The sequence below is a fragment of the Sus scrofa genome, chromosome 1 (assembly GCF_000003025.6).
Source record: "Sus scrofa isolate TJ Tabasco breed Duroc chromosome 1, Sscrofa11.1, whole genome shotgun sequence".
In the NCBI taxonomy this organism is placed as follows: domain Eukaryota; kingdom Metazoa; phylum Chordata; class Mammalia; order Artiodactyla; family Suidae; genus Sus; species Sus scrofa.
Genome location: NC_010443.5, coordinates 239,400,610 through 239,415,928, shown reverse-complemented (window position 1 = coordinate 239,415,928; position 15,319 = coordinate 239,400,610). Strand labels below are relative to the sequence as shown.

The following is a 15,319-nucleotide window of genomic DNA, read 5'->3' as shown; positions in this document are numbered from 1 at the left end:
GTGTCTTAACCAACCCTGCCTCCCAGCTTCTAATTTTTTTTTTTGTCTTTTTGTCTTTTTGCCTTTTCTAGGGCTGCTCCCACGGCATATGGAGGTTCCCAGGCTAGGGGTCGAATCGGAGCTGTAGCCACCGGCCTACGCCACAGTCACAGCAAAGTGGGATCTGAGCCACATCTGCCACCTACACCACAGCTCACGGCAACGCCGGATCCTTAACCCACTGAGCTAGGCCAGGGATCAAACCCGCAACCTCATGGTTCCTAGTTGGATTCGTTAACCACTGCACCACGACGGGAACTCCTAATGTTTTTTAAAGGTGAGGGGATGGGGGTTGTTGGGGCTGAGCCTGGCAGGGTGCTCCGAGAGCACCCGCTGAGGGAAGAATATGATTAAGTTGGTGTTTGGACGCAGGAGGGTATTTCCAGCTGCTGTGTATAAAGCGCTTTCAGGCTGCAGCCCTGGATGGCTCTACCAGCTGCTTTCTACCCTCCTGACTGTGGTGCTCACGCATGCAGGCGGGCTGTTAAATATTTTGAATGTTGCCCCTGGAGATGCGCCTCTCAGGAAAGATAGCATCAACCAATCCCTGTGTTTTCATCTTCAAACAAGGGCAGGCTTCTAGGTGTGGGCTGGCTACCAGCGGCAATTCCTAATCGGGGTGGATTTGAGTCACATGCGCTTCACTTCACTTAGTATTATGGAGAGTCAAAGAAGTTTAGGGGTGCAAGGATGCTCAGAGATCATCCTGTGCACACACGCTCCCTTAGGGAGGAGACTGAGGCCCAGAGCAAATAAAGACTCACCCAAATCTAGGACAAAACTAGGGTTCTTCTTCAGATTAGGGGGGAGAGGGCAATCTTCAATCAGATCATCGTGCCCTCCCCACCTCTTCATTCCAGGAGGTCGGGAGGATATGGGGAGGCTGATGAGAGCAGAATCTTTTTTTTTTTTAATTGTCATTTTAGGGCCACATCTGCTGCGTGTGGAAGTTAGGTCCCCAGGCTATGTGGGGGTCGGCAGCTTGTGGCAATGCCCGATCCTTAATCCACTGAGCGAGGCCAGGGATGGAACCCATGTCTTCAAGGATGCTAGTGGGGTTTGTAACCTGCTGAGTTACAATGGTAACTCCCTTACCTCACTTCTTGCTGCACCCCCAAGCAGGCTACACTGGACCGCCATTCCATCTCCATCCCCCATCCTGGTACCAGCAAAATGTGCATCTTCTGTCAGTCACTCATATGCCAAAGCCCTTCCTAAAAGCCCCCTCTGAGAGGGAAATGCAGTCAGGTGTACGAAGAGAGCTCTGTGCCTGGCACATAGACGGATAAACTGGGGGCGAGGAATTCTACCATTTAACTGCAGTATGTCTTATTTATTTATTTATTCATTTATTTATTTTTGTCTTTTTGCCATTTCTTGGGCTGCTCCTGCGGCATATGGAGGTTCCCAGGTTAGGGGTCTAATCGGAGCTGTAGCCACCGGCCTACACTAAAGCCACAGCAATGTGGGATCTGAGCCGTGTCTGTGACCTACACCACAGCTCACGGCAATGCCAGATCCCTAACCCACTGAGCAAGGCCAGGGATCGAACCCACAACCTCATGGTTCTTAGTCGGATTTGTTAACCACTGCGCCACGACGGGAACTCCTGCAGTATGCTTTTTTTAATAAGACAGTTTACCACTATTCAACACCACAGTGCTGTTCCTGTAAGAGCAATGGGTGTCAGATCCGGAGACCAGAACGTGAGCCCAACTCTGGCGGAGGTGAGATGAGCAAGGGCCCGGCACAGTGAGTGGTACATGCAGGAGCTTGGAGGGCGGGCCTGGTGTGCATGCACATGGGTTTAGGTCACAGGTCAGAAGAGCCATTTGGGAGCTGGAGCATATTATGAGACGATGGCCAGCAGCTAGAAAAAGCCTTGACTGATTTAGGGACAGGAGTTGAGAATATATGTGGTGCCCCAGACACCCTGGTTTTCCCTAAGCAGCAGTATTCAGACACTGTCCAACATGCTATGAAGGATGGCTGATGGTCCACAGATGATCCACGCTTCCATGGGCTTGTTCCAGGTGAGAGAGGATTTCCTGCGGCTATTGTGTGTGTGTTCTCAGTGTAAGTACATTTACTGTCGCTCAGCTGAGAGAGGGAACAGCCTAACTGCCCCGTAAATGTCCATCTGTGTTTACCCATGAGGAGGAATCAAATTCTGTGACATGCCAGCACCTCACAGTTGACCCCACACTGGGCTTAAGCTCTGTCTTAAAGGAATGATGTCTCCAGTGACATGAACTTGGGCAAGTCACTGCATCTCACGGTTTCTCTGTTTCTACGGCTCTAAAATGTGAATAAGGAGAGTCGCTCCCTCAGAAATGTTGAGAAAATCAGATAATGCACAAGAGTGCTTAGCACAGTGCCTGACACGGTGAGCACACAAATTATTACTGACTATTGTTGCTGTTCTATAATCAGATAAAATACAAATACATATGTTGGCCAGGGGGTATGTTATTCAAGTGTATCTTAAAATTTAAACAATGAACTCATATGAATATAAAATGAATTAAGCATGGAGAGCAAGTGTTTTCCCAATGATCCTCAGAAGGGAAGACCTGACCGATTTTTGTCACCATAAAGGATTTGGATGGCAGTGAGGGGCTGGGGCACACTCCGGCCTCTGAAAGGCTGAGTATTGTGACTGGGGAAACATACTAGGTTGTAACTGACCGGGAAAGGGTTTGCAAACTCACATCTTTTGAATAGATCTGATAGAGGCCACTGATTTAAAGTAAGGTTTTTCACATTTTTTTTTCTTTATATGAGATGATGAATGTTCACTAAACTTACTGTGATAATCATTTCGGTATATGTAAGTCATATCTTTATGCTCTGCACCTTAAATTTGGATGTCAATTATATCAACAAAATCGGGGTGGGGGAAGTAGAGTTTTTTAGCCTCAGCACAAGAGACATTGAAGCTGGAACGTTCCCTGTCCTGGGGGCTGTTCTACGCATTCTTGGTGGTTTAGCAGCATCTCTGTATGAATTTATTTATTTATTTTTTGGCTGCACCTGCGGCATATGGAAGTTCCCTGGTGAGGGATCAAACCTGTGCCACAGTAAGGAGTTGGGCCTCTGCAGTAACGCCCCATCTTTAACCTGCTGCACCACAAGAGAACTCTATTCTTCTTTTATGAAAGCAGATGATTCTTAAAAAGCAAAAACATCACAGCCTTTTCCAGCAATTCTTAGCTTATTGGATTTTTAAAGTAAATACTGAGAATATCAGCCTCATTAGGAGGTTATTTTTATTCCATTAAATGGTACATTTAGTGAAATACAACATGATTTTTCAATTAAACTCAAAGACAGTTGCACATTTTTAAACTCATGATTACTTATCATTTTTACTTGTTTTCACAAACAGCGTATGAACTCACATGGTATATAAAAATAAATCAAAGTGTAAGAGCTAAAACTATAAACCTTTTAGAAGAAAACATAGCCATAAATCTCTGAGACCTGGATTCAGCAATGGTTTCTTAGATATGATACTAAAACAAAGAGCAATAAAAGAAGAAAATAAATAAATTTGACTCCATCAAAACTGAAAATGTTTGTCCTTCAAAGGAAACTATCAAGAGAGTAAAAAAGACAACCCACCATTTGGGAGAAAGTTTTTGCAAATCATATAACTGAGAGGGATCTAGTATGCAGAACACAGAGAGATCCCTTAAACTCAAAATTTAAGACAAATAATAGTAATATATTGTTACAGAATAGGTATGTCTCCAAAAAAGATTATAAAAATGGCCAGTAAGCACATGAAAAGATGCTCACCATCATTAAGCATAAAGGAAACACAAATCAAACCCAGAACGAGATACTACTTCACACGCATTAGAATGGCGATAATAAAAAACACAGGTACAGAGTGCTCTTGTGACACAGCAGGTTAAGGAGCAGGCATTGTCACTGCAATGGTTGGAGTTGCTGCTGTGGCACAGGTTCGATCCCTGGCCCAGGCTTCTATATGCCACGGGCACGGCCAAAAAATAAAAAAAGAAAGGTAAAAGCAAGCATTGGTGAGAATGTGGAGACCCTGAAACACCCATGCACTGCTGATGGGAATGTAAAATGGTGCAGCCCCTTTGGAAAACAGTCTGGAAGTTTCTCGAAAGAGTAAAAATAGAGTTATCCTATGATATAGCAATTCCACTCTTAGGTATATATACCTAAGGCAAGTAACAGAATATGTTCACATAAAAGCTCATACACGAATGGTCACAGTAACCTTAGTCCTAATAACTAAAAACTGGAAACAGCGCAGATGTCTATCAAATGACAAATGTATAAATAAAGTGTGGTATATCCATTCAACAGAATACTATTTGGCACTAAAAAGAGATGAAGTTCTGCTGTATGCTACAGCACAGCTGAAGCCTTGGAAACATCATGTTAAGTGAAAAAAGCCACTCACAAAAACTATACAGTGTCTGATTCCATCTCTATGAAATGTCTAAAATAGTGACATCTGTAGACATAGAAAGGAGATTAATGGGAGTTCCCATCGTAGCTCAGTGGTTAACGAATCAGACTAGGAACCATGAGGCTGTGGGTTCGATCCCTGGCCTCGCTCAGTGGGTTAAGGATCCTGCGTTGCCGTGAGCTGTGGTGTAGGTGGCAGACGCGGCTCGGATCCCGTGTTGCTGTGGTTCTGGCGTAGGCTGGCGGCTGCAGCTCCGAATAGACCCCTAGCCTGGGAACCTCCATGTGCCACGGGAGCGGCCCAAGAAATGGCAAAAAGACAAAAAAAAAAAAAAAAAAAAAAAAGGAAGGAGATTAATGAGATTAATGGTTGCCTCGAGAGGAGGAGGGTGGTGAGAAATGGGGAGTGACAGTGAATAGGAACAGGTTTACTTCTGAGGTGATGAAAATGTTCTAAGATTGACTACGGTGATTGTTATATAACGCTGAAAATACTAGGAAACACTGAATGCTTTAAAGGGTGGATTTTATAGTATGTGAATTATATCTCAAAAAAAGGTGTTATTAAAAATGTACTATGTTGGAGTTCCCGTTGTGGCTCAGCAGCAACAAACCCAATTAGTATCCATGAAGATTTGGGTTCAATCCCTGGCCTCAATAAGTGGGTTAAGGATCTGGCATTGCCTTGAGCTGTGCTGCAAGTCACAGATACAGCTTGGGATCTCATCTTGTGGCTGTGGTGTAGGCCAGTGGCTACAGCTCTGATTCAACCCCTAGCCTGGGAACTTCCACATGCCTCAAGTCCAGCCCTAAAATGCAAAACAAAACAAAACAAAACAATGCACTATATTATGGAGAGGAGACTCATTAAAATAGCTAATGCAATCAACTAAATGTCCATAGAATGCTGAAGATACAGGCTTTTTTTGTGTGCTGGTGGCCAAAAATGATGCTGAGATTGGCCAGGCTAGAGGTGGCTAGATTTAAAATAGCATCCTGTTTTACAGAGTGTGGTGCTATATAAGTAAATTAGTCATGGAGGAGTTAAATAGATTAAGAAAATACTGTCTAGGACCTCTCGTGACTCTTAGAACCTAAAATTGACTTTAAGACCCAAGTCATCATTGGTGAGGAAGGTGTTCCCACAGCCATTTTGCAGTCACCTTTGACCAGGAGAGTATTTGTTGAACTTGTATGTGTAGAAATATATCTTTCATTCCTTTATTTCTCATTTAATCCACAAACATCCACAGAGTGAGTATTATGTGTCTGGGCAGTGTGCTAAGACACAGGGACAGGACCCCACCAAGGGCTCATGATTTGGAGAAACCAGGGAGGTGGAAGGTAAATGGGAGAAGTGAAGTAAAACCAGAAGAAAGGCTCAGTCACAGCGTGTGTGGAACACAATGTATTGTTTTGGCTTTGAAGGTTACTGGAGATTTTCAAGTGGGGTCTTCTTTCCTGACGAGCAAAGAACAGTGGCTAAGTAGCCTCTACACTGCCTGTCCCTGTTGTACGCTTCCTGGTGCCTGCAGGTGACTGGAACGGGCTAGCCTTTAAGACACTTAAGTCTCATTCTCCTAATTTTAAGGTCTGCACGGGGTAAATTTGCCGAGCATGTGCTTTCTTTATATTTACTTCAAAGGAAAGCAACATTTTGGCTCTTCCAGGACAGATGTCCCTTCTGCATGGAGGGATTCTGCAGGGGTGTACACATCACATGCATATCTTCACTGCAAAGACCAGTGCGTTGGGGGAGATTTGCTTTGGGAGACAGCTTTGGTGTGAAGGCCCTGGAACCCAGGTCTTCGGTTCCTTACTTCATTGGAAATTTGCTTGTGACAAAGGCCTGGGTGATCTCCTTGCTATCTGCTGGCAAGGAAGTTAGTGTTGGTTTTAAGGAGGAGAAATTTCTAGACACTCTCTGATCTGAGCCAAAATACACGTTTATAGCCATGATGCACTTGGGACCAGGGAGGACGGTGGCACACGGGAGCTTTCAATGCCTCCGAGCTACCCAGCTCCAGCTAATTAGTGCTGGGTGAGAACGTGGGTGGTGTTATTAGATCTGCTCATCTTTATGAGGAAGCTCTTGATTTTTAAATATTGACATACGATCCAAATATTTTAAAACCAATACTCAGGCCAAAGAGAACACATGTGTAAGCCAGTCTCAGCTCCTGGGCTGCCATTTTGCCATTTCTGATCTGAGGTTCCTATCAGGCTCAAATTTCAGGTGGAGAAAGTCAAGGTATTCATTTATTCCACAACTATTTTCTGAATGTCTTGCCCTTTGCAGGCTTTGGGCTAGAAGAGGAAAGAGGCATAAAACGGGTTCCTCAATTAGGGGATTAAAAACCAGTAAAAAAAAAAAATGTAACATGTTCTTGGAAATAATCACAAGGATAAAGACGAGGCTGGGTCTCTTTCTTTCTCTTTCTGTAGTTCCCTATTTGTGGTTTTTTAAGTGGCAACTTCCCTTTAAATGTTGTAACATTAACATTCGGATGTGTGGCTTGACAGGTTAACCTCTTTGTCTAATTTTCTCAGCTGGAGTCCAGCTGCCCAAAGGACAATGGAAACTTTGACAGCGCCTCACCTGTGCCGCGAGGAGCGCTAACACCCTGCAAACAGGTGCCAAAAGGCCAAATATTAACTATCTGAACAATTATCACTGCTATAGATAGTTGGGGCTGCGTGAGAAGCCAGCCCTGGCTGGAACCACTGTAGGCTGGTTTAGAAGGGCACATGAGCACAACACATGCACACACACACGCACACACAATGTATTAAAAGGATCATAGTGTCCTGGCAGCTCAGAGCTACAAAGTCCTGAGAGAGCCAGTGGGACAATTCTTTCCTTTTCAGTTGGGGAAACTGAGGCATAGGAACCTGGAGTCACTTGCCCAAAGTCATACAGCTTGTTGGCCACACAGCCAGGAAGCCTATACTGATATGTACGTGACACTGTACGTAATGAGCATCTCAAGGATGAGTATGACTGTCTTCAAATGGGCGGCTTAGCACCTAGGCAGTATTCTTTACCCTGATTCTTCACAGTGACAGGAGAGCAAATGTATCACTTTCTCCCAATAAATCCACCATGTCTAAGAACAAGGGAATGTCCAAGGAGCTCCCCTTGGTCTGGGCTCCAAGAGTCCTGGTTTCTGTTCTGTGACTGAGCCACATACAGCTCCTGGAGGAGTGTGGACTGTGCCCTTTAAGGGATCCTGGGAGCAGGAGGGCAGGGAGGGGAAGGGCCTTGCCTGAGAGCCCGGGACCCCCGCCTTCCAAGCCACAGAGAGATTTCCATCCTCCCCCCAGCCACCTTCCTCTAGGAATGGACCCTCGAAACCACATGGGGCCCCATGTGCGAAACGGGCTCCCTCTCCAGCTGTTGGAAAGCCAGAGCTCACCTCTTGTGACACCGCTTACAGGTGGAGAAACTGAGGCTGAAGCGTGGAGTTATGTCCTGGGTAAGAGTGAAACCCAGGACGCTGACTGCTCAGAAGCCCAGCAGATGTCTCTCTCCCTCCTACGTGAGTCGACCTCAGCCTTCCCCGGATGCTCACCTTCCCACTGCAGCAGTCCAAACATTGCATAGACCAATCTCCCAGTTACCTGTGACAAAGTATTTGATCAAGGATCGAGGATTTTTTTTTTTTTTTGGTCTTTTTAGGGCTGCACCTGCAGCGTATGAACGTTCTCAGGCTAGGGGATGAATTGGAGCTGTAGCTGCCAGCCTATACCACAGTCACAGCAACACAGGATCTGAGCCGTGTCTGTGACCTACACCACAGCCCATGGCAACGCTGGATCCTTAACCCACTGAGCAAGGCCAGGGATCGAACCAGTATCTTCATGGATCCTAGTCAGGTTTATTACTGCTGAGCCACGATGGCAACATCTACAGAAGTTTTATTTTCCAACTATCTGCCCAGTCTGTGTCCCCTTGTGTCAACTGTGGTCCTTCAGGCTCTTGGGGCCCGTCAGGACATAGAGGGCCCTACCTCTGCCTCCCTCACCAGCAGCTTCCAGATCCCCAGCAGGAGTCACTCAGTGGAGCTTCAACCGAGCTTTCCTGTCACATACGAGGGGGCTTAACCTGAGAATGTGACACGCATGCCCCAGTCTCAGAGGGGACAAGCGGGTTCAAACTCCTAAGAGCCGCTCTCTCCCAGCATACCCCACCAGCACTCCCCCCCCCACACACACACTCTGCACCTCCTCCTCTCTTGTTCTCTCCAGAATGATCCAGGCCTTTGGCTCAGCCACCCTGATCCTGCCGCAGGACTGCTGCAGCCCAAGAGCCACCAATTCCCCTGGGCCAGCCATACAGGGCGTTAGTACGGACATTCAAGGGCGCCCTTGTGGCCCAAGCCCAGCAGTTGCTTGTGGTGGGATCTCTTGGTCATAACAGCACCTTTTGTGTCTTCTCTCTGCTTCATGGCACAAGGTGAGGCCACACCTTTCCTTCCCAGCATCCTCCTCATCCTCCTTTTCTGTCTCAAGTATGAGGAAAAGGTTCCACATTCCCTGCTCTGCTGCACACCGGGCATCCTGAGACAATGAATGAGTGATCGCGCTCCACAGGGGCTCACAGAGAGGGAGACCAGCCCAAGTGTGAGCAGGTTACTCCATGGGGGCTTCCTGGAGGAGGCAGCTCCTACCCAGGGGACCAGGCAGAAAACCACTAGGTGACGAGCAGAGAGGAGAGGGATGTTATGGGGGTAGAAAACAAGCACAGACAGAGGCCTGGCAGAACCAGGGGCATGGCTGGCTGGGGAAGGAGCCTGAGGCTGCAGGGTTCAGAACCGTCTTTGTCCCACAGGCACAAGTTCCAGCTGTGGTATCTCTTACCGGGACCATCAGGGCAGCCTTGGGCTGGTCTCCCTGCCTCAGGCCTCTCTACCTCTCCTCCCTCCTGCTTCGATCAGCCAGACTGCACCAACTCATGCATCTGACCGACTCACCCCATAGCACACTCACAAATGCTCAGCGCCTCCACTAACCCACAGAATCATGATGAAATTCATCTGCCAGGCACAGAGAGCTTTTCATGATTTGACCCTCACCTATTCCAGCCTCCCAATCTTGAAATATTCCATGATCTTGAAGTATTCCATGAGCCCGCCACTCCAGGCCACTCCACATTCCACAGCCGCTCCCCACACCCTCACCCTGCCAGGGCATTGCTCAGGCTGTGCCCTCTGCCTGGAATTCCATCCCTTCTCCCTCCCCTCCCAGCCCTGCCCCGCATTCATCCTTCCAAGCCCTCCCCTTGGGCACCCTGTCCAGCCTTTGCACTGCTCCCCACACTGATCTGGTGATACTCTCTCCAAATTGTCTGAGGTCTCTTGCCAATTCTCCTATAATGCTCATTCTAACTTGACTCAGAGCACATTTATGCTGCATTCTTCTCCCCAGGGAGACTTAATGCCCCTCAAAGCCAGCTGGGATGTATTATAGTCTTCTCTGAACCCCCAGCACCAAGCACTGGGTTCTAAGAAAATGTGTTCTGAATTGACCAGAATCACACAACACCGATGCTGTAGCTGGGAGAAGATGGTATTTCTTGGACACCGGCTGCTCTGAGCTGTTTGCTGGGCCATCCAACTGCTGCCCCAAGCAGGTCTGGGGGAGGGAACACATGATGAAGGGTGCTAGAGTGGGGGTACCAAAGGTGGGAACAGTCTTTGGTGATGTAGGTTTTGGGAAATGCAAAGCTAGAACATAAGACCTTTGTAATGTTTTCTTTGGGGATCTAGATTTGGTTAAATTCCTATCAATTCTTATTCTTCCTCTGAGCTTTCAGCAGAGCAGAAGAACAGCAGACCATCACAATGGAAAACCCACAATGACAGACTTCATATTGGCCCCAATATCAAGCCTCCCCTTCTCCAGTAATAAAAACACTCCACTCTTAGCTGAGCACATGGCCACTTTGATTAAGCACTGCTTTTCCTAGGCTCCCTTGCAGCTAGGTTGAGTCATGATTTGAGAAGTGTCCAGTGGCAATTTCTACTTAATTTCCTTAAAAGGTATATATTCTCTGGTTTATGTGAACAGTAGCTCCTGGAGTTGTGCAGTGCACAACGTGCACAACTGTGTCTGGCTGGCCTCTATCTGGGGTGGTACAATGTGGCTCCAAATTGCAAGAACCCTATATTCTAGTGGGCAAATCCTATATTCAAGTTCAATAGTTATTAACCATCAATTAGGTGCCAGGAACTGAACTAGGTGCTTTCTTTCTATCTATCTCTATCTATCATATGAACAGAGTCAGAATTGGAGACTGGGAGGTCTATAGTCCAATCAAATGCCAAAACTTGGTTGGTTTTGTCTGTGTATTTGAATGAGCTACCAACATTTTCAAATAGGAAACTTGCACATAAAATTCATGTTTCTAGTATCTCTTTAAAAAGCTAGATGATGTGGCAATATCGGGTGACAGTTGGTGGAGAGGAACAACAAATGCCCAACACAAACTCTCCCATTTGCCTCAGTCCCCAGCACTCCCTACTGTCTCTGACACATAGGCCAAGAAACAGTTAACATTTATCATTGGCTCTGTTGTTGCTTTTCCTCCTGGAAGGTGAAGTGGTAAGAATTTTCCTAAGTTGTCTTCTTTCCAGAGTGGAAAAGCAAAAGATGAGCCAAGATGGCCTTGTGCCTCAAGAAAACTGGCCCATCTTCCTTCATTATCCTACCTGCCTGAGGTTGTGAGTTCTTGCTTTGCTGCCTCTCAAGTAGAAAGAGTCAACCAGAATGAGAAAGATAGGGAAGAAACCGGGGGTGAGAAGACAGGGTTAAAATTTTATCTATGGTGATCTTTTTTTCTTTTTTTAAGGGTGATTTCAATCAAATAGGGCAACATTTTTCCATTAAATATGGATAATCGGAACAAAAGTATATTCTGTACTCTATTCTGTGTTTAACATGTTTCCTGCTAAACATGTCAAAGGCAAAAGGGAAACTGCTCACTGTCTTCAGTGAGGCAGGTGCTGCTCTGGGAACTTGGAGGGGGAGGGCCAGGAAGGCTTCTCAAGGGAGGCGGGGAGGTTGGGAAGATTCTGACTTGAGCATAAAGAGCTCCAGATCTAAGAGGTCCTCCAGCAGCAGAGGGGGGAGGAGGGGCTGCAGGGGCAGGGAGGAGGGCAGCATGGGGAGGCTGGAGGCCAGTCTGGGGGAAGGCCGTGGGGTGGGGAGGGGGATGGAGAGGTGGTCATGGGGCCAGAAGACAGAGGGTGGTGGGGGGGGACACAGTGACACCTGACCTCACCCGCCCTCACCCCGCCAGGCCCATCCTTGGCTCTGCGCACAGCCAGCAGTGCTTCTAAGGATGTGCGCCTATTTTTAGAGCAGAGTTTGATTTCTTTCCATTTCAACTGTTTACTTCTGTCCTGGGCTTGTGAATCTGCCGGTTTGTGTTATAAGGGAGAACCACGGCCTTGTGGACCAAACGTGGCTGCTCTCTGCACGGCCAAGAGCATCCTCTGGCTTGTAGGACACGATCTGGGCCCCGAGAAGGGAGGAGTTGAGGATGTGGTGGAGTCTGGGAGGAAGCCACGCAGTGCGATGGGAAGTGCCGGGATTCTGTCCGGATGCTGTCGCTGCCTTGTTGTGAGACCTTCAGCAAGTCCTTTCCCTTCTCTGGACTTCAGGGTTTTTGTTGTCGTTGTTTTGATTTTTCATCACTAAAGTGGTGAGAATACCACTTACCTCAAAGGGTTGGTGTGAGGATTTGAAGAAATGCATAAAGCACCTGGTGAATGATGTGTGTGCGGGCGGAACCCTGTAAATCAGGGTTTCTTGATCTGCGCTGTGTTTGTACGCACAGCAGTGGCTGGGAGGGGTGTTGGATCATCTCTCAGTGTCTCTCTGATGCTGAGAGTCCGCAGTTTTCCGTTTTCTCCTCATCACTTCTCCCTGCAGTTCCTGGTTCCTTGTTCTCAGAACTCCTGACACATTATGGGCTGAGGGAGGCAGGTCTGCCTGAATTTAGTCATCGCCTCGCTGTGTGATTCTGGGCATGCATTTCCTATTCTTAGACTGGTTTTAACCCTAACCTGTGAGGATCTCTCTGACAGGATCCTAGTGGAGATTTTCTGAGATGATACCCACAAAAAACACTTGCCACGACACCTGGCCTGGAAGAAGAGCTCAACAGAAAATAGCTACGGTTTTATTATGATTATTATTTCAGGCCTCCTGGAAACCTGTGGTTTCCCCTGTAGCTTCTACAGTCACAATGGGTCCCAGCTTCCCAAGAGCAGACGTCCAGGATCCGATTTCTTTATAAGTTGGGGATTATCTGTACTAGCATCTTCTCTCCTACAAATATTTGGATCCTTTTGCCAAGACACTAAAAAACATTATTCCTTTTCCTCAAAGCCTCGTTAACAAGGAACATTCATAGTTACATTCTTTGTGCGGGTGGTTTCTTTTTTTAAGGTTTGTATTTATGGTGAAAATAACACCTGCAAAAGAAGCTGAATTAGAGAAAATAGTTTGCTGGTAATTTGCTGGCAGTTCCCAACTTTGTTCTCCGAGTTCCTTCCAGGCCGGTCCCCGATGTGCCCATAGGACATGGTCCTTATCATCGCAGGCTGCTGGGTCGGGCTGTCTGGGCTGGAATCCCAGCTCCACCCATGTTGTATTCTGCGCAGGTTCCTTCGTGTCTCTAAGCCTCAGTTTCCTCAACTTTATTTATTTATGTATTTTTTTCTTTTTACCATTTCATGGGCCACTCCTGCGGCATATGGAGGTTCCCAGGCTAGGGGTCGAATCGGAGCTACAGCTGCTGGCCTATGCCACAGCCACAGCCACAGCAACAGCAACGTGGGATCCGAGCCGTGTCTGCAACCTACACCACCATGGCAACGCTGGATCCTTAACCCACTGAGCAAGGGCAGGGATCGAACCCACAACCTCATGGTTCCTAGTCGGATTCGTTAACCACTGAGCCACGACAGGAACTCCTTTCCCCCATCTTTAAAATGGGGCAGATAACCAAACCTCTCAGAGGACTAAATGAGCTAATCCATGCAGGGCTTTTCCCCAGTAAATGTCAACTATCTGTGGATGCTATTAAAGCATGTAGACGGTACCCTGCCCACGTCACCGTGTGACTTGTCATTCTCAGACGTCACTGGATGCTGCCCGTTTTCCCCGTCGCCGGGTACAAAGGCAGTCTGAATTGAGGAGCTGGCTCGGCTTCAGAGCAGCATCCACTTAACTCCAGAGAGACAAGAAAGGACAGATCCTCTTGGGGAATCAGTCAACAGTGGATACTTTTAGCACATGGAGCATTCCTCTCCCGTGGGAGTCCAAGTGCAACAATCTCATGATAAGCTCAAGTTTTTCCAGGCCACAGAGTAAGAGAGAGAAAGTTTCAGGGATTTTTTTTTTTAATGTGCACACGTTTGGAATCCTTTGTTACAAACAAAGCTGCTTTCCAACTCAGAGTACTCTACTCTGTCACATGACCCTGGGGCTTAACAATTGCATCACTGAAAACAGAAGCCCCTGAAATATTACCTGTTAGCTGAATTCAGGTCATAAGACAGCTAGGAATTGCTCATCAACTCAGAGATGGTTAGAGCTGGAGGCGGGGGAGGGGGGGTGTCAGAGGGCAACTAGGCCCACAGTGTCCATTTTGCAGAGAGGGAAACTGAGACCTAAAGAGGGAAAAGCAGTTGCCTAAACTGGGAGCAGAGCCAGGACTGAACAAGGGCCTCTGCATCTCAAGGTGCTGCTAGGAAGAAAAGGGGATCGTGTTGCATGCAGCACCCTCCCCAGCTACACACCCAGAGCACATCTGTGGCTCAGACTATGTTCCTGAAGATCCCAGTGAGGCCTTCCAGGGGTGGGACAAAGACGTGAACTCTTAGAACTGCATCATGGCTCTGCCATGGCCTCGCTGGAGTTTCTTGGACAAATTACTTTGCCTCGATTTTCTCATCTGTAAAATGGGGAGGCTAACACTTGCCAGCATCAAAGGACTGTGATGGTGAATAAATTAATTACTTTCAAAGTGCCTAGAACAGTGTCTGCACATAGCAAGTGCCATAGAAGCACTTGTTAAACCAGAATTAAAACAGGACCAGTATAGCGTATGAGACGCCAGTGAACCTGGGTCCTGCCTGGGCTGGTTCTGCCTGGATGTGTGACCATAGCAAGCTCCCTCTGCTCTCTGGGCTCAGTTTCTGCTCTGTAAGGTGGAGGGGTGGACACCTGCTGGCCTCTGCGACCCCTCTTGGGCTCAGAGGCCTCTGGTCTGGATACCTTTGGCCTCTCCCTGTGCTGTGATTTCAGAACATGGGCTGAGGGCAGGTGAAACGCGAGCTGGAAGGTTTGTGCTCTCAGACAGAAGGGAGGCCCAACTAGATGTTTTCCAAATTTCCCTACTGACTTGCAAATCAGGTAACAGAGACAGCTCGGTGAAGGGCCAATTGTGAGGCTGCAACAAAACCCACCCCCTGGCCTCCGTTATCTCCTCTCCTTGCTCTGGTTTCTCTTCTCATTTCCTTGAACCTAGAGGGAAAGGGGCCTTTGAAAAACGTCCACTTGAAACCACAGAGGGAGGAGGATCACAGGTCTCAGATTGCCCAACGCTGCTCCCAAATTCAAGTGCATTTTTGCCTTCCTCCTGCCAGAGGGGGAGGTGCCACACTTTGGGGCTGGTTTGAAATCTGAGGCTCCAGGCTCTGGGCCTGTGACGCTGGGCAAGTCAGGCAGCTCTCTGCACCCCGGGTTCTCCATCCTTCCAGTGGGCACATGCGTGCCTTTCGGGTAGTCACCTGGGAGAAAGGCTCGGGAGCTGGCTGTG

The 15,319-nt window shown here is 47.6% G+C and overlaps 1 protein-coding gene across 2 annotated transcripts in view; it reads right to left on the bottom strand.

Moving 5' to 3' along the window:
* TMOD1 (tropomodulin 1) overlaps positions 1 to 15,319 on the bottom strand; it is a 93,238-nt gene that overhangs the window by 52,459 nt on the left and 25,460 nt on the right. The window lies entirely within an intron of this gene.